Source organism: Bombus bifarius, unplaced genomic scaffold (assembly GCF_011952205.1).
Source record: "Bombus bifarius isolate JDL3187 unplaced genomic scaffold, Bbif_JDL3187 scf7180000010252, whole genome shotgun sequence".
NCBI classification, from domain to species: domain Eukaryota; kingdom Metazoa; phylum Arthropoda; class Insecta; order Hymenoptera; family Apidae; genus Bombus; species Bombus bifarius.
In genome coordinates, this window is record NW_022885576.1 from 882,437 (window position 1) to 908,884 (window position 26,448).

General features: G+C 37.0%; 1 pseudogene; it reads left to right on the forward strand.

Moving 5' to 3' along the window:
- LOC117216182 overlaps positions 1 to 25,676 on the forward strand; it is an 87,520-nt pseudogene extending 61,844 nt beyond the window's left edge.
- The last annotated feature ends 772 nt before the right edge of the window (positions 25,677 to 26,448 follow it).

Sequence of the window (26,448 nt, forward strand, 5' to 3'; positions counted from 1 at the left end):
CCAAATCACTCGCATTCAATTGCGGGATTTTGGGGTAAATACCTAAGGTTCCGGACTAAGTACCGTGTTGTTGCTCGCAGTTCCCTTATCAGAAAGCTCCTTTACGTTCTCCACTTTGTGGCCAAATCCTCTAGGAACAATGATCCCATTCGTTAACCCTTTCCCAGGGTAATGTGGACCGAACAATTATTATGCATTATCGTGCACGATTATGCATTGCGCACTCGAATAATAGAACTGCGATAATAATGGAATAAAATAAATCTATCACGTGTGAATAAAGTAATGATCGAATATATGTTATTATATGATATTATGTGAAAAAATGTACAATGTAGAAAATGTAAAACGGAGACACTGACAGCTTTTTCGAAATAGATCCGTATCGTTATATCCTTACGGAATCGAGGCTAGAACTTTCTAGGTATTATTCCGATTTCGTTCGGCGTATTGGTCAAATTTTTGTTGCTGCCAGTTTACTCTCTCGTTTGCATAAACTTATCGGGCAATAAGAAAGACACAAGAAGTTTCAGCGTGAAATTTGCATCGCCTTGGGTGCACGCTAACGTTTTACAAGTTTCTCGGGGAATATGAAATCAAGTGACCCAGATTGCGATTGTTTGCACAGTTATGCCGTGACGGTATATATTTCGCGACGAACCGATAACTGCCGAATTTCATTAAATTATCGATAAAGAATGTGTTTGGTTATTCGAGTCGCGAAATCTAGTATGTACGACACTTGAAAATTTAACAAGGAGTTTGTTCCGCTCTACCTTACGGAATTCTAAAAGAATTTGTCGGACGCGAGAAGGAAACGTGCCACCGTATCAGATGTTTATTGAAACTGGAAGAATTGTAAATTCCATTTGGCATTCCGATTTAAACACATCATGATGTTAACTTCAATTGAATGCCTTTTATTGATTTTATCTTTTACATGTTTTACTATAAATCTGTTAATTTACTCGTATCACATGTTTTATAATATAAAATACTAGATAGGGTAAAACTTGTTAGAGTTTTGTAATAATTGTAACGAGTAGATTATCTTAATATGTATAGGGCAATGTATATCCTTAAATTTAAAAAATTATAATTGAAATAAATTTTTCAATATATCCTCCAACATGCAGATTAATTAAAAAGATTCGATTCGACTGAAGTTATTGTTCCCAACAACAACGCTGTTAATAATGTGTTCACTGAGAAGAGATTGCAATTGAAATGCTGCGTTAACGCAGCGTTGGCCATTAATGGGTTAGTCGATACTCGAGTCGCTTATTCGATCGAGGATGCAGTATTGCAAATCTGCAAGATTCCCCGTCAAGTGACCCGATTTCCACGGTGTTCGCCTCCACATATATACACACACACACAACGAAATCCTGGAGTATTCTATCGAAAGCCGTCCAGCGTTGAAACAACGTCGACACGCCGTGGCGCCATGCAGAACCGTCACGGAACTGATTCTCGCAAATGCAGTATCGATATGTGTCGTCATTAACATCCACGATTCATATATTATGCAGACGTGGAGAATAATAGGAGCGAACATCTGCTGTGGACGATAATGCTTGGTCGACATTGTCGTAGGGTTGAGATTGCGCTCGACGCGTATCGACGCCTCGGTTCCGTTCTTGCCTCCAAGGCAACCGATTAACGCTGACAGAAACTCCCTTGCCTTCCGGCAACTACGCGTCAGCGAAAATCCAGCTAATTGTAAGCGGATTAAGGGATTCGCGATATCATATCGATGATCGATGCACGGCTTTGAAAATCGTTCTCCGGAGAATGGAGAGTGAATCAGCTAACAGATTGTCTACTGCGTTTCGTTCATTGACGGAATTCGTATTTAATACTTAACTTTCGGGTGGTGAAGGCAGGCTCAATACTAACTTACAGTGGTGGACATATACGTTGTATGGTGGAAAAATCATTTAGAAGAAACCCAATGAACTACAGTGCAGGGAAAGGAGAGAAATCCTAATACGCTCGTGGCCCTATAGGAGAATAGGTAGTTGAAAAAAGGCGTACTTGACCATTTTGGGTTATCAACGCGTGTACGTGGTCGGAGCACTAAAACTGGTATAAAAGGATGTTTTGGTGGAGAAAATTAGTCAGTTGGAGTAGGTCGTGAGTTGTTGATTATCGATTGTTGTGAGTTATTAGTTGCGAGTTGTGAGTTGTGAAGTATCGCTTAGAAGTTGTACCAATTTAGTTTTAGTTGTATTGCATTACTACATTAAGAAATAGCTCTTTAGTTAAATAATCATAGTTTCCTGTTTCATCATTGTAAATAAATATATCAAATAAATAAGTCACTATAATTCCGGGGGCTCGGGCCAGGATCGAATAAAACAGAAAACGAACTATTTAACAGAACTATTCGTGTAGTAATTGTGAAATTATATTGAATCATTATACATGAGCGAAGGATTAAACGCGGATAATACCATCGTCGATGTCGAAGAAAGGTGCGTTGTTAACGATAAGCTGACGCGAATCGGAACAATGAAGGTTGCGAAGTTGAAAGATGAACTCAAGAAACGAAGGTTAAAAACAATTAGTAAGAAGAAAGAACTGCAAGATTGTCTAAGAGCTTTCATTGCCTTGGAAATTGAGCACGGCGAGGACGAAGAAGACGAAGAAGACAAAGAGCGTGATGTGTTCGAAACACGCGTTAGAGTCGACAGTAGGAGCGCACACGACCTAACATTCAGGGACGTGGAAGAGTCAATGAGCACATATAGTGGTGATAACGGTGCCAATGTGCAAAGCTGATTGCTACAATTTGAGGAAATATGTAACCTTTATGGGTGGACTGACCTGCAGCGAGTAATATACGCGAAGAGACCTTTACGCGGTTCGGCAAAATTGTTCGTTGGCTACGAAAAGTGCTTTAAAAGTTGGAAAATGATAAAGGAAACGTTGAGTACCGAATTTGTGCAAAAAATAGACGCGCACAAGGTGCACAAGGAACAGTCGCGTCGAATTAGGAAGGAAACAGGAAGACATAAGAGTATGTCTGCAAAATGTTCGACATAGCTAAGCAAACGAGTATGAAAAGTTTAGCCGTGATAAAATATATCATCAACGGAATTTGTGACGAGGAGACCAATAAAATAATACTGTATGGCGCCAAGGATATTTGAGAATTAAAAGAGAAGTTCACCCTGTACAAGGCCGCGAAGGAAAACGCGAAGACGAAAAGCAAGCGAGCCGAAGAAATATCCAAGAGGACGAGTCGCGGCGAAGCTGCGCAGGAGCCGGTACAACGGTGTTTTTTATGCGGAGACAAAACTCATCTAAGTGCGAACTGTCCAATGAAAAGCAAAAGTGCTAGATGTTTTAAATGTCAGGAGTACGGACACATCGCATCGAAATGCAAAAATCTGACTAAGTTCCCTACGGATGCGTGCAGTGCGTCGCAGTCGTTAAAGACGGAGCGTTGTAGAGACGTTAAGATCGAAGATTGCCGAGAGTAATTGTACACTCGGAGAATTTTCGACGAATGTTGTAATAGATGACGAGTCCCGTTATGTCCATGTGCACTGTATGCCACGGTATGCTGGTCTTGGGTATAGGACGTAGTTCAGCTTGTATTTTACCTGAACTAGCCTTCGAAACTCGACATGACAGTTCCAACGAATTTACGAACATACTTCGCCATTCTTTCGATCCAGTAATACTCGTACAGTTTCTCAAGTGTTTTATCCCAACCTAAGTGCATAATTGACTGATGCACATGGTTGATAACGGACCATCTAAAGCCTTTCGGAACAATGGGCAAACAGAGAGTTCTGCCTTTTCTCTGTATTTTACGATAAAGGGTACCGGATCGTAGTTGGTACGTATTCACGATGTCGTCCGCGAGCTCATCGTTTTGCAATTTGTTAGCTATTTCTGTAATATGGGGATCGCGACGTTGTTCCACTAATAGCCAATCTTCGGAGATTTCGGTCAGATTGATTTCTTTCTCTGTAACTTTGCTGATCGTGCGATGATCCAAGTCTACGGGGTTTCGCGAAAAGAAATCTACGTGGGTCATTCGTTTACCTTCCCGATACATAATGTCAAAGGTAAAAGTTTGTAAGTAAGTCCACCCCTATGAACCCAGTCATTTAAATGTACCTTATTATTAGATGCCTTCAAGGAATTACAATCAGTGACGACAAGAAATTCTCGTCCATGTAGATAATGGCGAAAGTGTTTGACGGCGTTTACAACTGTTAACGTCTCTAGTTCACAGGAATGACACCTAGATTCCGCGGGGCTAGTTCTTTTGCTGTAATATTCCACTACGCTGTTTTTACCTTCAACCTTATGCATTAAAATAGCCCCACATCCCTCAGAACTATCGTCGGTATGTAGTTCTATCGGATAATTGGGGTCGAATATCATTAACTCCGGCGCATCGGTCAGAACGGAGATTATTTTGCCTTATTTTTTCGTGTCTATCCGTCCAAGTTATATTTTTATTACCGGAAGTAAGTGCATGCAAGGGTTTCATTACCTGTGAGAATTTGGGGACGAATTTTCGGAAGTAAGAGGCTAAACCTATGAACTGCCTGAGCTGTGTGACGGTCGTTGGCGCAGGTAAAGAACCCAAGGCGTGTATTTTACCCGGGTTGGGTTATGAATTACATATCCCAAATAGAGTACCGATGTCTTTAGAAAAGAACATTTTGAAAAGTTAAAAGAGAATCCGGCTTTTACGAGGGTATCTAATACGGTGTTTAATCTTTCTAGAGCTTGATCTATCGCGTCGGCAATAATTAGGACGTCGTCCAAATAAACAACAACATATGAATACGCAAGGTCGCCTAAGGCATTGAGAATGGCCCTCTGAAAAACGGACGGTGCATTTTTCAATCCAGACGGCATCGTTATGTACTCATATTGTCCGTCGGGGGTAACGAACGCTGTATATTCAGTCGAATTTAGATGAATGGGAATTTGGTGGAACCCGCTGGCTGTCCAGGCTGATAAAGTATCTCGCCTTTTGCAGCCTCGCGATCTGATCCGCTATAAGAGGGAGAGGGTACCGACCCGCGATCGTATTTTTATTTAACGCTCGGAAATCTACGCACAATCTATCTGAGCCGTCCTTTTTCTTCACGAGTAACATAGGGCTTGCGAACGGCGAACTATTTGGCCTTATGATTTTTGTTCTAATTAGTTCACTTATTCTCTCGTTCACTATTTTCCGTTCTTCCTCGCTAAGGCTGTAAGGGCTTCTTTGTACGGTGACGTTAGGGCCAATTAGACGTATTTCTAACTGGCCCGTACTTACGCGAGTACGCGGGAAACCCGTAATGAACGAATCTTTGAATTTTTCGAGAACAGAAATTAATCGATCTTTGTCGTTACCAACTACATCAGTGTCGACCTCGTTAATGTTGACCGCATCTTCCACGATTTTACTACAGGCGTTAACTATTTTTGTCTTACAAATATCGACGCTGTTTCGTGTAATATTCGCGTTAAAACCTTGGCTTAAAATTTCACGACCAATCATGATATCGTATTTTAAGTAGCTATCAGCAAGGACATGAAAAGTTATCTCCAATGTAAAACTGTTAATACATACAGTGGACAAGATCTGAGATGTACTTTTAACACAAGGCTGTAGAGGCTGTAGATTCTTTAATTAATGAGCATTCGGCTCCGGAATCGAAGTAAAATGGGAACGACTCCCTACTAGCTCGACAAACTACCAGCTGGAGACTCCACCACGCAGGAGTCGACTCGACGTTCGTTCTTGAGGCCAGATTCTCTGTCCTGCAGTAGCGGACAATCAGGTGCGATATGGCCCTCCGCACGACACTTGAAGCAAACCACCTTGGACGATGTGGCTGGTCCGCTTCTTTCCTGGTGTCACGTAAATTTAAGGGTTGGTTGATGAAATAAAATAGCTGAGTCGTAACACAACTACTGTCTTTATTTTCTAGCACAGCACAGGTATACACTAATCGAAGAGATGTTCACTGTTCGATGGTTTTTTCTATTTCTCTAGGTGTTCTCGTCTCATTACGGAGGAAAGCTCGGTGTGAGTGTGCCCTTTTTAATTAACAACGCGGATTCGCTGTTCGCACCTTCCGTTAGGAAAAGTGAGGGTAACGATCCACGATGCCAATTGGTTATAGGTCATGTTAATAAATGAAGATAGGAGGAGAAAGCCTCCTACCAACGTGTCTAGTAGGTAATATTGTTTTTGGGAAAAACCAGCTTTTTCGTTAGTCAAGTATTAGGTAACTACCTGCTTTCCCCGTAATTAGTAAGGACGTATAACAATCTAAGGGCTGTTTCAAGGACCATCCATAAATAGATAACACAAAAATAATAAACTAAAAGTTTAAGTTTATGGTGGGTCCCTGGGCTAATTGCGAGTACGGGCTGAAGACATGCACACATCCGGCCTCTAATTTGAATTGACGTTACATTGGCGTCGAGTATTCTTCCGCTGTTCGCTACGCATTCTCTTGCGGCACTCCATTATTTTATGTCCGTAGGTACCACAGTAAAGGCACCCGGTGGCCCGATAGCTTGCGTCGTTTGACTTCGGGTTCCGCTAGTGAATTTCCTGGCGAAGATATCGGCTGATCGTTGTAATCAAGAATTCTCATTGTTTCGATCATTCGCGGAGAGACGCGATCGCGAGATATTACGTCAACGAGAGTTGTAAGTTCTCGTTACGATTAAACAATCGACGCCACGAACTGATCGATTCCCTTATTTCGATTATGATAATAAGGGTAGTTCAATGAAATTTCACAGAATTAACACAAATAAATTAATGTTTATTGCAACAACTTATTAACTAGAAAGATATAAATGGAACAACAAAAAGAAATGTAACTACGTAATGCGCGATATAAGATATGTGTTGACTGTTCGGCTTCTCGAAACGTTTTGCCCGCCTTTCGATTTTTTGGTTTTTCTGGAAGGCGACCCCCACTACGTTCGGATCACGCCACATTCTTTTACGCCAGATAAAATAACGGCCACGAATCGACGTTTCTGGAGGTCGCCCTGCTTAATGAACCATGCGCTTGCCACTACAATGTTTGTTTGCCGGGCAGCCGCGACGATCCGTCTGCGACATTATAGTGCCGCGACCGACAGTTAAGAATATGATCTATGGCAAGCCGCATGGCGTAACACTCATTTTATCATGAAATTGGTCTTCCGTCTTGATATTATTCGCGAGAGTTAGTCGTCGAAAGCGTTCGTCTCGTGAACTTAACATATAAAGGGCGATGGCATTGATTATTTCGGGCCTCGTTAGATCTTGCAACTTCATCTGCACCATGGTACGGACGCGACTACCGTAAGCTCCTCGGGTTTCGTTCTCCAACGGTTGTTCTTTGGATATCCTTATTAACGCCGAGGCTGCTGTCTCTTTGCAACCAAAATGCGAAAGGAATCGTTTCTTAAACTTTGGCCAGGTAAGCTTTCCACACTATTTGTGAAAGCCAATGCGCAGCAGAACCCCTTAGGGCGCGAGTTAGAGCAAAAAGTAACGCACTATCTTATATCGGGTAGTCCTTCAAAATCAGATCAGTATATGAGCACCACACGAATGGATCGGCGTCCGCGCCTTCAAGGTCAAAACGTGGTAACGTTACATCCTTAGGTTCCGTACTCGGTCTTTGCTCCCTCGGCTGTGTTAACAGGTCCACGATTCTCATGAGTTGTTCCGTGGTTATATATGGACCTGATCCCACTTCTGATGTCGGGGTGGCGTTGTGGGTGTTTGATGAATCTTCATTGGAATTAGCCATCGTTATGGTATAACAAAGGCACGGTTTATTAACACAAGTATGGATACCACAGACTTGACAATCAACCACTGCGATTAAGCGCTCGCGACACTAGTAACAATGGCCTTAGGTTCGATAACGAATCTGCGGTCAACGGGATGATAGATGTACGTGCTCGCAAAATCTAAGTCTGACTCTTTGTTAATAAAGCGAGTAATATTCACTGATCGTAAGGCATTACTCTTTTCGTCGATGAGATCGCAAGAGAGAGTGACTTTCCGTCCCGATGATGCCACAGAGGAAAACTATATAGGGTGTGTCTAAGGACACGAGATCCTCGGATTCGTCGAGGAAAGTCTTCGTTCGGAAGGTGAGGGAAATTGACGTTGCTGCTAATTGGTCAATCTCCATATCGGTGGTTAGAAAAAGATGCTAGCCGCCCTCGAGGGAAAGCTGCACATGTACTGCGGAAACGCATCGACATCTGGCAATTATCTTACTCGAAGAATAGGGTCTGCGTGTGGCGAGCTACGGGACAGAGACCGTTGGAATGTTTACTGTCGAGTGTTACAACTATTTCCTTTTTAAGGAGAGCTATAGAATTACTGCATACCTCTGCCAGACAAAGCGTTCATCCCGTGACCGCGGCATCGTCCGGCGACTGGCTGTCGCCTAGAGCCCAAGCTCACTATCACAAGTCTCGAACAATTACAATCAAATTAAATAACTACAATTGTTTAATTACAGCTATGGTAGACTCTAGATTACAATATTGCGGGATTATCCAAAATTCCAATTCCGGTGTTCTTTCATCTCCGACATATATATACATATTTAAATAATAGAAACTTGGAACGAACTGGAAAAAAGTATTTCAATTCTTACAATCAAATAATAGAAATTTATATTTTTTATATCGGTTTATTTTAATATCTCTTCCAGATATAAATAACGTGTCCTGTCCACCATTGAATCCGGAGGGCCGAGGATATTTAATGTGTTCACGTTTGGCAACGCCAAAGCCATGGAGAGGTAGACGAAGAGTAGCCAATCGACCAGGTACCAAGTGTTTCTTGAAGTGTCCCCATGGGTATCAGCTTCATGGGGAATATGAATTGACTTGTCGATCGGATGGTTCATGGGATGGGCCGAAACACGGCGAGTGCGTCAGTGAGTAAAAATATTAATCCAATTGTTTCTTTTTACTCTGTTCTTAGATACATAAAGATAATGTAATTTTTCATGTATAGGATAGTATGTAGAAACTAATTTGTTAAATTTCACGTAATTTTGTGTATTCTTTAACTAATATTATTGAACACCACTATGATTAAATACACATGTATGTATATTTCTTAATGAATGATTAAATAGTATTTATAATTCGAATTAATACTGTTTTGATGATAAATATTAATTAGAAGTCTAATTCCATTAGCTAAATTTACTTCACTATATGAAACTGACTTTATTAATAATTAATAAATAATATATATGAGTATTAACAATTTAAACAACAACGTAGTATTAAACATTTGGATCTTCATACGTACTTAATGTTTGCATGGGATTATTACAGTCCAAGTCTTTCTATTGTATGTGCTAACTCAGATTCTAATTAAGTTAGCTACAGACGCGAAAGATGTACTAATGTATAAGTTAATGCTCACAAGTACAAGAAAATGTTCTTAATAATAATTTTAATGGAATTAGTCCTTCCAAATATGAATATATGAACGCATTTTTAAATATATTTTAAGTAAATCTTGTCAACATAATAAGATTATAACAAATTTTAATTTAATAATTTCAATTGTTTTCTCAAATTACTCAAAAGGATGAGGTGTGCAATTATTTTGTTATTCTTTTTCTACTTATTGTTATCTTTATTATTATTTTCTTTTTTGATGCTCTGATATCCAATTAATTTTGCTTGCAGGATACTGCAAGTCTCGTTCAGAATATCCGAAAAATGCTATAACATTTCTTGCAAATTGCCTTTTTTTATTATTTATTATCTAACCAAAACTTAATATTTGCATATATAAATCCAATCTAAACACTAAAAGATACCTTTGTGTATATCACGGCAACTAAAGTTGAACTGTAATTATAAGTAATATAAGGTAGACTCGGTAGACAAATATTTTACGTACTAAATATTATAATGGGTATACTCTGGATATTTTACATATTTTTGCATATTACGTGCATTCGTATTACATATTCGTATCACGGTTTAATTATAAGTGAAATTGCAATTATCCTTTTCTTTGATACTCCAATTTGCAACTACTTCGTGTTGCAGGATATAGCAAGCCTCGTTTAGAGTGTCCGAAAGATGTGATCGCGGAACTACCGCCCGGACGAGACGAGGCCTTTGTGACTTTCGATCAGCCATCGACGGATCTCGATTGGTTCCGGTATGTTAGGTCGAAACCCTCCTGGGGGACTAGGCTAGAAGCGAATCTCACCCCCGGCATGCACGAGATCACGTTTTTTGCAAGACACCCGGTATCGAAGAAACAGGCCAGCTGCGTGTTACGCATCATTGTCAAAGGTGATTAATTAATACACGTGCATGAAATCAATGCGTGACATGTAAACTTCGCGATGATAATCGTTATTGATTATCAAACTGAGCTATTAATCAACGAGGGTAGATCTGCTCGTAGTCCGCGTTATCGGTGAATGGAATCAGGAACGATTAATTTTCCGGGGTTAAGGAACTGTTTCTGACAACATGCAGATAGTCTTCGGCGACGTACCGTTCTGGTTGCAAACACTAGTTATTTAGCGGTTCTATGTTTGGAACGTTAATTATGCTTTCCGCTTCTTTAAGTGTTAATACAATGTTTACTGATTGCGAGTATAAGGAGTCACAAAATTATTCGTATGTTTTTAATCGAGTCGATTTCAAACGATGGATATTTCCTATCGAAATACGCGTTTGAAAATTCGTACGAATATATTTTTTATCTTCATTATCGTTTTGAATACTGTTCTATTATTCTACATTAACTTAGCCATCTTTGCAATGAAAGGCAGGAAAATGTTTAAGTTAAAATTAGTTAGTATAAAACGTACTGACATCTGCTATTAATAAAACATTTATTATTATGATTTTTGAAATAATTATTACAAATCTCAAGGCACGGAATTAATTTACGTGTAATATATTTGCATTTAATTAATGAAACGGGTACTACAGAGTATTCTGCACACTAAAGTAATTGTTTCACACAATACATCAGTCGTAAAATTTGATGTCTTATATTACACGCAAGCAACGGTACGTGTCTCTACATAAGCCTTTTTATTTGAACCAGAGAATTGTAAAAATCCTCTTGTACATTTATATATAGAGTGGTTGGTAACTGAGTGGTTGGTAATAAAAATTTTTCGTTTGAGGCTTTGTTTTCGAGAAAACCGACTTTGAATTTTCGCTCGGTACGCGTGCACTTTATCACGTCTCGTTATAACGGATCTCACTGTAGATCGTTGTCTCGATGGAAAAATTAAAAAAAAAATTAAAAAAAAAATTTTTATTCTACATTTTCGACTTCTTTTTTCGCGTAGAATCACCCCCTTCCGCTTGTACCACCAGTTACCAACCACCTTGTATATGCCGGGTTTGCATTGGAATTAGGGTTAGGGGCGTGAAACGAATTTTTATTTGGATTACACATTGTCGTTATGCAATAGCGAAGACATTGACTAGTGCAAATACGATTATTGCAGAATTTGACAAGTCACCGTGGTAATTAGATACTCGAGAAGCTAATGATAATGATCCTAGGTTCAATAACGAATCCGCGGTCAACGGGATAACAGGATGCGCTTTCTTCCAAAGCTCAAATCGTACTCGGCTTGCTTGGCTACGATGGAAGTATAACTAAACTAACTCTTTGTTAAAACGTGGAATATCCACCGAGCGTACAAACGCTAAGTAACTCGCCAATACGACCTCACGAGAGAATGACTTTCCGTCCCGATGTTGCCACAGGGCAAACTATGATGGGGTGTGTCTAAGGACACGAGATCATCGGATTCGTCGAGGATAGCCTTCGTTCAGAAAGTTTTCTTTTTTATTTTTTTATTTATTTATTTATTTAAATTTTACAATTTGTCCAGTAGGACATTTGGTAAAATATTATAGCTTAATGGTATAATAATATAACAAGTGGGTGGCTACCCCCAGCGGAGTACTATCTTCGTGTTTGTTAGGTTATATCCTTTCGTTCAGAAAGTGAGGGAAATTGACGTTGCTGCTAATTGGTCAATCTTCATATCGGTGGTTAGAAAAGATGCTAGCCGCCCTCGAGGGGAAGTTGCTAGTGGGAAGCGTCGCTCCTGAAAAAAATAGTTTCTGTATTCCTGTAGTTGGGACAAAGACTGTCTGTCTGTTTGAAGGACTTTAGGTAACTAGATCTTAGTGTTCATAATAGCCCTCGGGCTAGCTGATCACGTACTGTGGAGACGCGTCGGCATCTGGTAACCATCATACCCGAAGAATAGGATCTGCGTGTGGCGAGCCACGGGACAGAAACCGTTGGAATGTCGCGTGCCGATACAAATATTTCTTTTAAGGAGAGCTATAGAATTACTCCATACCTTTGTTAGACAAAGCGTTCATCCCGTGACCGCGGCTACGTTCGGCGACTGGTTGTCGCCTCGAGCCCACGCTCACTATCACAAATCTCGAACAAATACAATCGGATCGAATGACGACAATTGTTTAATTACGCCTATGATAGAATTTAGATTACGGTGTTAAGGGATTTTTCCGAAGTTCCAAAGGGAAGGCTCCGATGTCCTTTCATCTCCGACATATATTATACATTAGGATCATTCTATATCAATACGTTTTAGCTTCCATATTTAAATGCCATTTATTAAACATCCTCTATACACGAAACTAGACTTTTAAAAAACTTCTCACATTATCATCATCGATTTCATGTTGCAATTAAATTTCTTTAAAAATTCGATTACTTTTAAAGTTCTGCCCAGAACTTCCAAATAACTGTTTTTTTCATTTCCGTTTAATTAACCCATCATTCACTTTTACCGTGTATCGAATAAGAAGAAACTGAAGGAAAAGGAACTAAATTAAACGAAACTTGCCCAACGAAGGTAAACTCAGAAATGACGATCTCAGATATGGGTGAACCTCAAACTTTAAATCTTCCATCTCTTGCCTCGAATCCATTTGGTAAGGAGAAATGATGTTCTAAGTGAAGGAAAGAAAGGAATGTATTTCTGACGAAAAACCTATTACGCGAAATAACCGTTCAGCCGCATTTTCTCGTGACTTAATGCGTCATTACACGTTTTCATGTCGAGCGTGTCGCTGGTTTTAAAAGCTTCTGCCATGGCAGTGGCTATTAACACAGTCGTCTGAGACGCACGAGAACGCTGTGTTCTTCCATTAAAAGACACTCGAAAGTACTGGACGTTGTCGTTGACATTCCAGCGTGGCGTCCTGACGCTCCACATCCTGACATTTTTGTAATTCCATAAGACAAATTACAATACTCACAGTCTAGATCTGTTGAGTTATAGATGACTATAGTGATTGATGTTAGGCTATTAAATTTTAAAGTATGTAATTTCGTTTGGTATTCTATATTCATCGTGACAAAGACTATTAATAAAATGAAACTAAATTAAACATAAATATTAGGTAATTAGCAAAATTAGGTAATTTAATTATAAATGCAAATGCGTATTTTTGTGAAATATACACAGAAATTTTTTACATGCTTGGATTATACAAATTTGCTTTTTAATATTTTGACATCTTGCATAAGAATTTACGAATGTTTGCACATCTAAGTTTCAGAACATATACAAAAGTATGTAAAGTAACCTAATAAAAAAATTAGTACATTATGTAGATAAGTGCTTATTTTAAAAGTATATATCTTGTAATTTCTATACATCCATATATAAGCTATTTAATGTAAAAATGGTAAAAAAGGTGTGTCAATTTTTTGCTTATTTGGTTCAACATCACATCACTAAAGCGTAACTAATTATAAAAAGCGTTAAATAATAAACCTTCACTCTGTTTTGTGCAGAAGTAGTGTAAGTATATCTTCATTAGTTTCACGAAGGATAGCGGAATAAGTAAGAACCTTTTTTGATTTACACCACTTTTACATTAAATGGCTCATGTGTATATACATACATACATTTTTAACCTTTCTTTACATTTTGTAATATAATCATAACAATCGAGTCTCGGGCCACAGTGTTAATAAAATTTCAAAATATTTTATGTAACGCACATTATATATTAAACAAAAAAAATATTTATAAGTATTCAAATAGCTTTGTGAGTCACTATAGTTATCAACATTTAGCAGAATACTTTATAATTTTGACTCGATAGATTATTAAAATGACACTGCGCGTTGTTAACAAGACGCCGCTGAGACAAAGGTCGAGATAGAAATTTTGCACTTGCCACTCAAATAAGTGTTCTTCCTTCGTCTGCTGGAATCCAAACTCCGCGACGGTTTAATTAAATGCGTTTCCGGAATAGGGTTCGCCACAATGCTGTATAATCTACGGATCGTTGCTCGTTGCCCCAACGAATTAGATTATTCGATGAATCCCCGAGTGAATGCTCGACTGATTCTTGCTGGAAACCGCTGAATCCCTCGACGAAGGAAATTACTCGCTGTTCTCTTACGCCAGTTGTTTTTTTATTCGATGTCGAGCTTTGGATTTAACGCATCCGACGAAGTATCGAACAGTATCTCGTCGGTGTAACGATCTACCACGGCGAACGATCGAAGAAATGGGGCAACAAATTGGGGTGTTGTCAGGCGAGTTATGTTGATTGAAATAATTAGGAGGGCGATTTGAATGGGTTAAGGTTTAGGGAGTGAAACGTTCAAATTGCATGAATTGCGTAGGAGGAATAAATGGGTGGATATTTTGGTGGATGTGTAGGCTTGGCTTTAGTGTTCTTGTGATCTTTTAATCTTACTAAGTTTCTTTTGTCCTACATATGTTTTTACATGTCGAGTTTCGTTCGACCCTTTAGAGTCTAACTGTATCATACATTCGTTCAAGAAAGAAACTTTTTGAAAATACAAATCATTAGTTACATTGGTAAAATTTAGAACAAAATTGAAAATGTGCACAGAAGTTACATGATATTTAATGCAAGTTTTGAATAATTTTATAATGAAATCCCGTTCGTATATTTAAAAATGATTAATATATTTTATGCCACATTCAAATTATATTATATAAGCATATTTTCTTTCATCTCTTGATACTTAATGCCTTATACTCTATGCTTTTAAAATTGTTTATGGTTTGGAAAGAGAATATTGTACAAGTACAATATACTGGGATAATTATTTAATTCTTTGAACTTTTTTCAAACCATTGTTAAATACATCTAGAACGAAGCCATTCGAAGAAATAATGGAAGTTAAATCAGGATCGTATTTCGTCATTGTTGTGTTTTTCATTCACGATGCGTACATAATTAATAAAACGCAATTGTTGAATCGCAGCTGACAGTTTTGAAACATTAAGAAAAAATAAAAGCCACGTTCAATCTATATTATACAAAGAAAAACTGGCTACAATTTTACTCTTCATTAAACTTTTTCCTTCCCTTTATTGAGATAAAAATGTTTTTATGTTAAAGGAATCTATCTCGCAACGTTGGTAATTAAATATGAGATTGCTTGCGTTTAAAAGAAAAGTAGGATTTAACTGCCGCTTAATCTGTAACCTACATTACTCACGATAATCTAAAAGATATGTTTAAAGCTATACGCTAAGAGGAAGATCATCCTTTGCTTCTTTGTGTTCGCATTAGCAAGCTTCAAATGTAATTCAGTGCACGCGAGCGAATGCAATTTGATCTGGCCTTATTAATTCGAAATTAATATCATTTCCAAGTAACCAAGACGTGGCGCGTTATCAATTTATTTTCTCTATTTAAACTAGTATTTGGATTCGTATCCAGTTGCAACTAGTTGCTTTTATCCAAGTTAAATTAATTCGGTTCAGTAAAATTGAAATTATTGCCATAATATCGCGGTTACATTCCGTACATATACTATATTACACATATTTGCATTAAACGTATTTGCTTAACTCTATTCTAAAGTTGTATTTATAGTTTTCGTGACAGTGGCTTTATTAACGCGCTGCGGGTATTTACGTAACTTCATATTTTTCTGAATATAATTAAAAAATGGAGTCTAGGTAAGAAATCATTTTACCTACTTTGTATGTTTGCATTTAAGAAAGTAGTGCAACTGGAAAAAGACACTAGTTCACATCATTGCACTTGTGGAGAAAATATTTTTTTATTTATTTATTTATTTATTAAAATTACAATCAATTCTCGCGTTGAGAATATGTGGAGAAAATATGGCTGTAAAATTGTAGACCTCGTTGAATCATTCTCGTCTTTCTAGAATTTTTTTGCCCTAACATTTTATTCTAATTTTAGGCAAAAAAGAGTTGCGTGAATCATCCTTTGTGCCGACATGATATCACCGAAAGAGTGTTCGACCCTTACAAAAACCTTATAAAAATCGGTATATTATGCGACCATTTTACAGGCCCTTACAAAGGTACTATAGGAAAGTCAGTAGTCGGCTACTAATCAAGAGTTAATAAGCTCTCATTTAGGAAAATCCGTAGAAATCTCTCGGCAACTGCACAGCTAATTCTCATTCAACACTATCCATCGTATAGCCGAAGATTAATTCGGCGTATGGCAACGTAGATACCCGCGTACATCGACAATTCTCTTTGTAAAGCAATTAAACGCGCGTTTACGCGTTAATGCTACAAGCGATCTTTCCACAAATGTGCTTATTCCTTTTCAACGTGCAACAACCCGCTTCGGTTTGATGCAAATTGTACGTGAAACATAATATGCCAAATGATTCGTATTCCCTGTTCATATACTGTTGTTTCTCCTATACATAGCCATCAAACGCAACGGTACAATTTCATTTTCGTATTACCTAGTAGTATTTTCATATAACTATGATACTATGAAAATAAAATATAGTATCTAATAACAAAACGCTTTATTGGTAAATAAGGGTATGTTCAAATACCTTTTGTAGCCACAATAACATATCCTCTCCATATGGTCCCAAACATTCTTCTTTCAAATTTTTAACATTCTACACCAAGTATTCACCATTCACACACCTATCGCCCTCTTTCAAATTCACTTTACGTGTCTGATATTCTCTCTCGGGTTCTCCTCCAAATTCACTTCACGGGTTCCAAATTTTCTTCACTTTTTATTAACTTCACAAAATTCTATTACCTTGCACAATACTTGCATGCATTATCAGCTTCTTTTCCATACAACTATCGAACTTCCATATGCGACGTTCGTAACCGATCGTTTCGTCAACGAAATACGCAAACTTTCCACAAAGTAACGCACAACGATCCCGACGCAGCACCCTCCACGGAAACTAATTTACCAGAATTAATTAAACGCAACCGGATGAAGTTTCCACTCGTCGAGGAGTCAGTTTCTCTCTCGACCATGGAAAGAGTTTTTAATCATAGCCCGTGATTTATTGGTCAGAAGCGGGATGCATGTTAAGCGTTGATAAAGATGGAACTTTAAAGCATGGCGATTCACTATAAACAGATATTTGTAGTAATTCCTTTGGTGGAAATTTTAATAATGTAATCGCTATGCGGTGGCCATAGAGATTATTAATGAAGTCTTTGTAACTAGTATTGATTTTAAAACTGTAGAAGTTGCTACCAACACGGAGCAATTCGTTGCTCGCACAACGCTATGGTGGTTCTGGGTAGCTTGCACGCTACACTAATGAAGTGCAGCTGTGTTTTGCTTGGTACACGGTTATACATGGTTATCTTTACGATTCGAGCAATTTATTTTTAAGCTTTTTTTCATCCAAACTGGTTTGTATCGAATAAGTTATTTTCGAAATTTGCTTATAACTTGCACGTGTTTCTATATTTTTCTAACTATAGAGAATAGTTCTATAGTTTAGAACCGCAGTCTACTAATGAAAAATTGCAATTTTGACGGAAATTTTGGCAAATGGTGTCAGGAAGAAAAGGGAGGAATAGAGCGAAGAACGAAAGGAGTATTCAGAATATTAACTTGTCGACATTGGAGAACTCCTCACGTAATACTAATGTACCCTATAATAATCGTTAAAGACTGTTATTCTGTTAAACGTTCGGTAAATGCTCTCGCTTAATTGAAACAAGATGAAGTTTCGTAATTGAACTTTGCGTTACTTGTAGGTGCTGCCATTTAAGATATGTAACGAAGTGATTATTTGCTTTCAAATTGCGTAACTTTAACTAAGATCGATTTTTCCTTTTGTTTCCTTTTCGACTTTTTAAACAACTCGTTCGTATTTCTTTGTACTTTCAATTCAATGAATTTTATACGACCTAGTCGAGTAAAATACAAAATTCGAATGAAAATGAAATATATTTGAAATTAAATAACTTAATTCAAGCTGTCGTGAGACCTACTAACCCAATAGTAGATGCAAATTAATTTATTGCTCAAACTACAACACCATCATTGAACATTTTTTGTAATATCCACTATATTAATAACGAACAATATCTCAATGTTATGTAATCTTATATAAATTTTCAAATTCGACTTTCTCAAAAACGAAGTCTCCAACGCAGTTTTGTTGTTCTCGATTTTTGTCTTACTTTGAATCATAAAATCTCTCTGATCCTATTTGTACCATGAATTACGGACCACCTTGTACGCATAGGAGATTTCTAAGACTTTTGTGAGCCACTGTATATCTTCCATAATCATAAAGGGAAGCGTAAGGATTTGAACTTTAACATTTCGAAAAATCACGTCGTCCGCGCCCGTATCCCATTATTCTTTTTCGTTTTATAACTCACTTCAACCGAGTCTTCTGTCTCTGAACGAAGAAAAGGTCCTTTGATTGAATTTTATCGTATTTCAGGCGGTGAAGCGCCAAAAGTTAAAGACTGTCCGAACGACATAGAGGTCACCGGAAGAAATGGGACGGCAATCACGTGGACCGAGCCAATTTTTACGGACAATGTGAAGGTGACCCGGATTAGGAGCAACGAGGTCAGTATTAATTATAAAGCACTTAATTTCTTAACGAAGTTCGATTATATTGCGATTGTCGAATGTGTGTCACGTTCTTAACGACCAACGCCTGTTGGAGAGGAAACTATGAGTTCTCTATAGACTTTGGACTTTATACACTGCTTATGCGAGTCTATTGGTGGAGAAGCGTAATGCCCATAACACGTAACACTTGTACAGTAATTTATTTCTTTTCCTGTTTCTTCACTCGATCACCGACGAAGAATGGAAGATTAATTTGTACGTTTTATAACTGATAGCGATAAATAGATGTTTATTTTCTTTTACTTTCGCAGCTAGATGCGAAGATGTAAAAAATCTTGCATAATTTGAAGTTCTGAAATGCAGTTTATACGATGCAAGACTCGATCGTATATTAATAGCGTTCTATTTATCGATTTCTGATTTCATTTATTTCGTCCCAATTTACTTTGTAATAGCGTGAAAGGTTTCTCGTGTTTGACAATCGCATGAATCTCGATCTATGTGAGGATTCCATGCAGCATTTATTAATTTTGTATACATTGTAAAAAATTCCATAGTTCCTGAAACCTTTCGACGATCGGCATTAATTTCGAATGAATGTGCTCATTCGAAGTGCTTTTGTTTAATAATTGTTAATTATACGTAATTTTGAATTTACTACTGCATAGGGTGAAAAGAGAAAAAGAAAGGAGGCAAGTAGACAATTTTTTAAACGTAGAAAGTTACTGTAGATGATTCTGATAATCTTTCTTTCTTTTATGTTATCATAAATTTCAGTGCAATTCATCTTTTTTTAGCTCATTTTCATTTTCCTTTCACAACGTTGATATCGTATTGGTATAATTCAGGTTTAAGTCACACCGTCTACAAAGTACGGGTTATCTTAATTTCGTAATATCATTTGGAGGGAAAATTTACATAAGAAAGACAATTCAAGAGGAAAGAAGAAACATTAGAAAAAAGTAAGGCCAACGAGCCGGGCGTGCAAACAGAAATCTCGGTTCTGAAATACTCTTCTCCAGCGAAATTACGGCGAAGGGTTTCTTGCTGTAGAAAGCACCGTTTCTGTACTTTCGCCGACATACAGGAATTTCTACGGAAATTTCATTAAAAGAAGAATAACGTACGTTTGTCCTTTCTTATCCATTGTTCTCTTTGAATAGTTCATATCGATATTTTAGTTATTTAACTTCGTATGTAAATTAATGTTACATCATATAAATTAGTTGCACTGTTTAACGAATTGTTTATTCGTATACACTGTCTACTACTGGAAATTTGAATAAGTAGTATTCTGCGTGTTTTAATTTGTTCAAAATAGGTCACAGTGAGTATTAACCGTGAAAATACATTTTCATTCGCTTAAATAATGATAAAAGAGATTCAACGAGGCAAGAAGAATAAATATTACGGCAAATTGTAAAAAACAGAAATTTGTTACTATGCATATAATGCACTTTTAGCAAATGATTTTGGATGATATTATTAGTGAATTGAAAGCAGGCAAAGTTTGCAAAAATATATTTACAGAAATTTGTATGAAATAAAACGCGAAAAAAAGTTTAGAAAAATTGGAAATGAATAGATCATAGCGCAAACGAGATATTCGTCGAACGAATCTCAATTTTCATTATGGTGTTACACAAAATCATGGTCGTTGTGGTCGATGTCGATTCGGTCCGGTGTATCAGTTTAAATTACTCGTGCAAACTGCAGAAAGTTTGTCGAGGATTTAAACCGTGCGAAGTTTGCACGGAGAACGACCTATGTTTCCATGCAAATATCGTGTAACAATTTTGTTTACAAACTAGTTCGTGATGGTAAGCTATGTCTCACGGCTACATTGTATGGAGAATATGACGCTGCCTTATAAATACTGGCTGCTCTTCATCTTTTTACCTGCATTCTAAACCTCTTGACGTGCTTCGAGGCAGATCCAATTGAATCAAACCGTAGTTGAAATGAAAGCAAATGACAGCACGTACTGGTACAAAAATATTAAAAAATGTATCTTTATCCTTTTTAGAGAATTACATATTTTTCTGTGAAAGTACTGTGAAAGATGTTATTGAATATGTAAGCACATAAATATATTTCTGTTGTTTTTTATCTGTTATTTTAATGTCACTTATGACTAGAGAGGAATATTTTAATACAAAGCAGTTAAAGTCTATTAAGCCTAAAGATACTCATGGTTGATGGAGTTTTACAAATGGCAAAGCAATACAGTATAACTGTTAAGATAAACAATATTTTAATATTGCAAGAAGCAATATTTTTAAAATTATGAAGAAGATGAAAAAACACACATTTAGCTCCAGGATTAAATTTAAAAATCAAAAACGTAGATGTAGCATCTTCTCCTATAGTCTTTATATTTAAAATTATTTAAAATTTCTAGCAATTTTAAATGTTACCAGACGTTTTGAAATTAAACTTTGCAAAAGAAACATTTGAATACATGTATGTACATTGTACATACAACGGGATCCAGAAAAATGTTGAACAATTTGTTGTTAGGAACATACTGCTCCTATGAAGGTAAGTTATAAATGTTTTATTTATATTTCCTAGACCAGGATTTCATGAATTAATTTTGGAGAAGATAGATAAAAAATAACAATGTTTATTCAATAAACAATGATTTATTTGAAAGTTTATTTGAAATGAAATTTTTCCAAATTTTTTACAAAAGATGATATACATACGTTTCTATTTTCAATTTTAATGTAAATTTCATATCTCCATGGGGAAGAGGTAAAAATATTTTAAAAAATTCTGAGTTTATTGTGAAAATATTTTATCAACGTTCTGTACTTTGCATCGATGTGCAAAATTGATTTATGTTAGTAATTTTTTATTTATTTTAGTAATTATTTGTATATGGGGCTTTTTGGATTATTTTCTATCTATTTAATGAAAAGTCTTTTCAATTATCTACCAAACTAAATAAATTACTGTACAGTATATAACAATTGCCTTTATTTTACGATGCAAAATACTAAGATATTGAAAAATATTTGCTTTTCGTATGGAAAAATACACATGCGATTACTGTACATTTAAAACAATACTCGTCACATTTCAATTTCCTGCTGTACAAACTTCACTAAACTCGGCAATAACATCCAAACCACTTTTGCGTGATACCATTCCCATTCAACAAGTTTCGTCGGATCCTACGAAACTTTCAATTTAGGAAGTTGGAATCTCCAAAACACCTTAATAGGATGCTATTACGATAGGATACTGGCGTGGTAATTATGCCACTGTACTATTACATATGTGTTATGTTCAAGCCAATGAGCTTCTTTAAAAGAAATCTTCTCTGTTGCTTATTCCAAACGTTTCCTTTCCAAACTTCTTTAGATATTTTTTTTTTAATTATTTAATTTGTACTTTACAATTTGTCCAGCTGGACATTTGGTAAATTTTTCTAATTTAATTGCTAAATAACACGTGGATGACTATTCCCAGCGGGATACCATCTTCGAGTTTGACTATTTTATTTCTTTAGTGAGGTCAGTGGGGTGTTTTCTTTTTAGTCTTCTTTCTATGAGAGTTTTGCTCGCTTCAGCAGCCAGCTGGTTTGGATGTCGTTCTTCTTACCTTGTATTTTTCTGCGTACCTGCCGATATCTCCTTTGATCGTTGGTATTTTTAAGTCTTTGTGTATATCCTCGTTTCTGACATACCATGAAGCGTTGACTATTGTTCTTAGTATCTTTGATTGTAGCGTCTCTAGTTTAGTTATGTGGCTCATTGCTGCTGTCTTCCATAGTAGTATTCCATACGTCCAAATTGGTTTTATCATCGTTTTGTAGATTTTTAGTTCATTTTCTATGCTGAGTTTAGAGTTTCGACTAGTTAGTTACTATAATTGATTTAGTATGTTGTTTCCATGTAAGTTGTGTGTCTAAGTGGAGTTCTAGGTATTTAATTTGCCTTGTTTGTGTTATGCGCATGCCATTCAATTGGATATTTGATGGTTTCTGTTTCCTTAGTGTAAATGTAATATGATTGCATTTACTGGGGTTCGCTTTTATTTGTTCATCTTGTGATTTGTCGTAGAAAATAAGATATAAATTTTTTCCGATTATTTACAATTTATTAATAATGAATTGAATATACAGGTATTAATTGGACAGAAAACGATGTTTGTTTAACTGAAACTAAATGCGATACTCGTATCTATCTCAAATAACTTTATAGTTATTTGGCAACTCTCGTCACAACGAATCTAACACACTCTCTCTCTAACAACTCTAACAACTCTGCAACACTGACAACTCGATCAATTCTCTCAACTCTACTCTTCGATGTCTCGATCAACTCTCTCAACTCTACTCTTCGATGTCTCGATCAACTCTGACTCTCGCAACACACTCACTTTTCGACTCGCATACTCTGACCCCTCGATCATCCCTCTTTGAAACACGAAACCGTCCTTCTGCTCTAACGTTGTTTGTTGTTTTTCTCATATCTCTGTAAGAACTAGGTGACTTTAGTCACATAGGCGCTCTTAAATGTAAACGAACCACAGAAGGACGACGTACACGGTTTTTTTTATTTTCAACCGATCTCCTACATCCTTTATTTTTACTACAAAGGTTCTGTTGCTTAGGTATGATTTGAGTAAGTAGTGGATTTGTTCCGGGGAGATTTTTGATTGTTTGTAAGAGGCTTTCATGGTTCACTTTGTCAAATGCTTCCTCAATGTCCATGAAGAAGGCTGTACAGTATTGTTTTCTTTTCTATCGCTAGTAAAAATTTCGTTGACAAGCCTGTGCGTTTGCTTTATCGCGGAGTGTTTGTTTCTGTATCCAAATTGATGATCTGGTATTAATTTTTATTTCTCTATCGTTGGTTTTAGGCGTTCGTATATTATTTTCTCTAGTATTTTGGAAAACACAGGAAATAGTGATATTGGTCTGTAAGATGCAGTTTGGTGTGGGTTTTTGCCTGGTTTAGGTAACATTATGATCTCTGCTAGCTTCCACAGATCAGGAAAGTAAGGGCTAATATATGTTAGCAACGACGGACTATCGTGTCAATGCAATGATTAGGATAGCACGCCGCTATTTAGCCTTACGATAATTTATGTGTGGGCCGAGGAGTCGGTCAAGACTCCAAGTCGCCGAGCTATAAAGTGTCAGTGATGTGACTGTTTAGAAGACGCGTGAGATAGTTTACAGGTGGCAAGCGATCCGACGTCGTATTACCAAAGAATAGAGACTTTGTGGAAAGGACCTGGCCACGAAGCGGGGAAGGGATTGATCCCCTTTTGGTAAGCAGACTGTGAGAGACCACACGGCACTTACTCCAGAACTTTTTTTTTTTATTATTTATTAAAATTACGATCAATTCTCGCGTTGAGAATTTTCTGTAATTTTTCTGGCGTGGCGCAGTAACATGGCTAATTATTTATAATAAGTTAATACTTGTTATAGATAAGTATAATTTGTACGTAAATATTGTAAATAAGTAGATGTTACTTAATTTAAATATTAGTTGAATCTGTCGTTTAGGTCTAGCGGGTAGTGTCTCTTCAGCCTGCGAATCTGGTCCGTCGTATCAAGTAGTCCAGTGATTAGGGTGTTTCGGTGTTTGTTGACTCTTTTGCTATATCTGTCGCTATATTTTGCTATTTCCTCTTTGACTGTGGGTATCTTGAGGTCGCGATGTATTGTTTCGTTGGTAACATACCAAGGTGCATCAATTAGGGATCTCAGCGTTTTCGATTGGAAGCGTTGAAGTATTTCAATGTTGGAGTTGCTTGCTGTTCCTCATAGTTGGATTCCGTGGGTCCAGACAGGTTTTATTACGGTCTTGTAGAGGCTAATTTTGTTCCAGAACTTTGAAGGTGACAAGTTTCGCTAAATCCATTTTTAACATATACTTACATATAAGTACTAGTCAAATTTTGAAATTCGAATTTCTCGAAAACGAGATCTCCAATGCAATTTGATTATTCTTAGTTTTCCTCTTAGTTTCAATTCTATTTGTACGCTAGAATCTTTCTAACCCTATTTGTACCATAAATTACAAACTACCCTGTACTTTTTTAACCATTTTATTAATTGTATCGTAACATAAATTATCCACGATTTTCTGCTATGCGATACTCATCATTCGACGTACATTTTTGTCGTTTCAGAGTCCAGGCCGGCGTTTCGACGTCGGTGGTCATAGAGTAGAGTACGAGGCGAGCGATGAAGCAGGTTGGTCAAGCAAGTGCGTGTTCACCGTGGTCCTACGTCAGGAGTGAGTCGCGAATTCTTTAGCGATCAAGTGAGCGCGAGAACGAGGAAGGAGGAGGAGGAACGACGGAGAAAAAGGAATCCAGATGAAAGGGGGGCAAAGGTAGCGGACCGGAAGAATAACGATAAGGTAATATAAATGGAAATGCTCTGGACTCGTGCAACGTTCCCTCCGCGTGCGTAATGGATTCCGTTTTATCCGGAAGGTTAAACGCGGATGAGACACGGATATCTTCTCGTGGTACTCGTTGATACACACGCGAGTGCGTGTACACGGAGATGGAAATCTCTTGGTTTGAATACTGAAAAGGGCTTGTTGGAAATCGTCCTTTTGAATGGAATTCAAAGATAATTTAATTTTGGAGAATGTTTCGAGAAATGTTTCTCCCTTGTCTTTTTTCACTGAGCTTGGAAAAGAGCTCTTACGCTTGCTTTTACTTTACATTTGCTGATGATAGTTCAAAAAACAATATAATGGGTATTATTCTCTTAAACTTTATTTAGTTCGGTGTTTTAAATTCATTTTCGGCAAATTGATAATTATTATACTTGGCATTGTTTGATATTCTAAGTCGTATAATTTATGCGTTATTATTTTTATTCTAGTATATCATTAATATTAGAATTGAAGTCATTTCTTAATTACGTAAATAGTGGAAATTTGCCTTGAGATTTTTGTACGAAATACTTTATGTATACGTATGTATTACAATTTGTATTTAATTAATCTGTTAAACTTCATTTAATTTAATTTAGCTTCAAATTTATCCGTAGAAAATTGACGATTATTACCCTTTTTCTTACTTGATATTCTAAATGGTATAACATTTACTTATATTATATTATATTAATAATAGTATATTAATAATAATAAATTCGAGGTCATTTCTTAATCTCCCAAAGAATAGGATTTTTACTTTGAGATTTTTACAAGATTTTGTACGAAATACTTATACGTATACGTGCTATAATCTGCATTTAAACAAGAGAATCCCCAACAACAACAGTGAGTGTAGCTCATTTTTGTAATTATCACCACATATACACACGCGTAACATGTAGTATTCGAGGTATTCCATTCGAGTAAGATGTCTCGTCGATCATCACGATTGACTTTTCACGGTTCGGAACGATCCACAGGTTTCGCCATTGCACTCTCGTCTTTTCTTTTTCGCGTTTCTTTCACGTTCCGATCTATCGTGGCCCGCACACGGTGTACCCTGCAGCAAATCGTCTAGAATCTAGGCCCTAGATCAATCCTTCGACCTCCACCAGGAGGCTCGATTCACTTA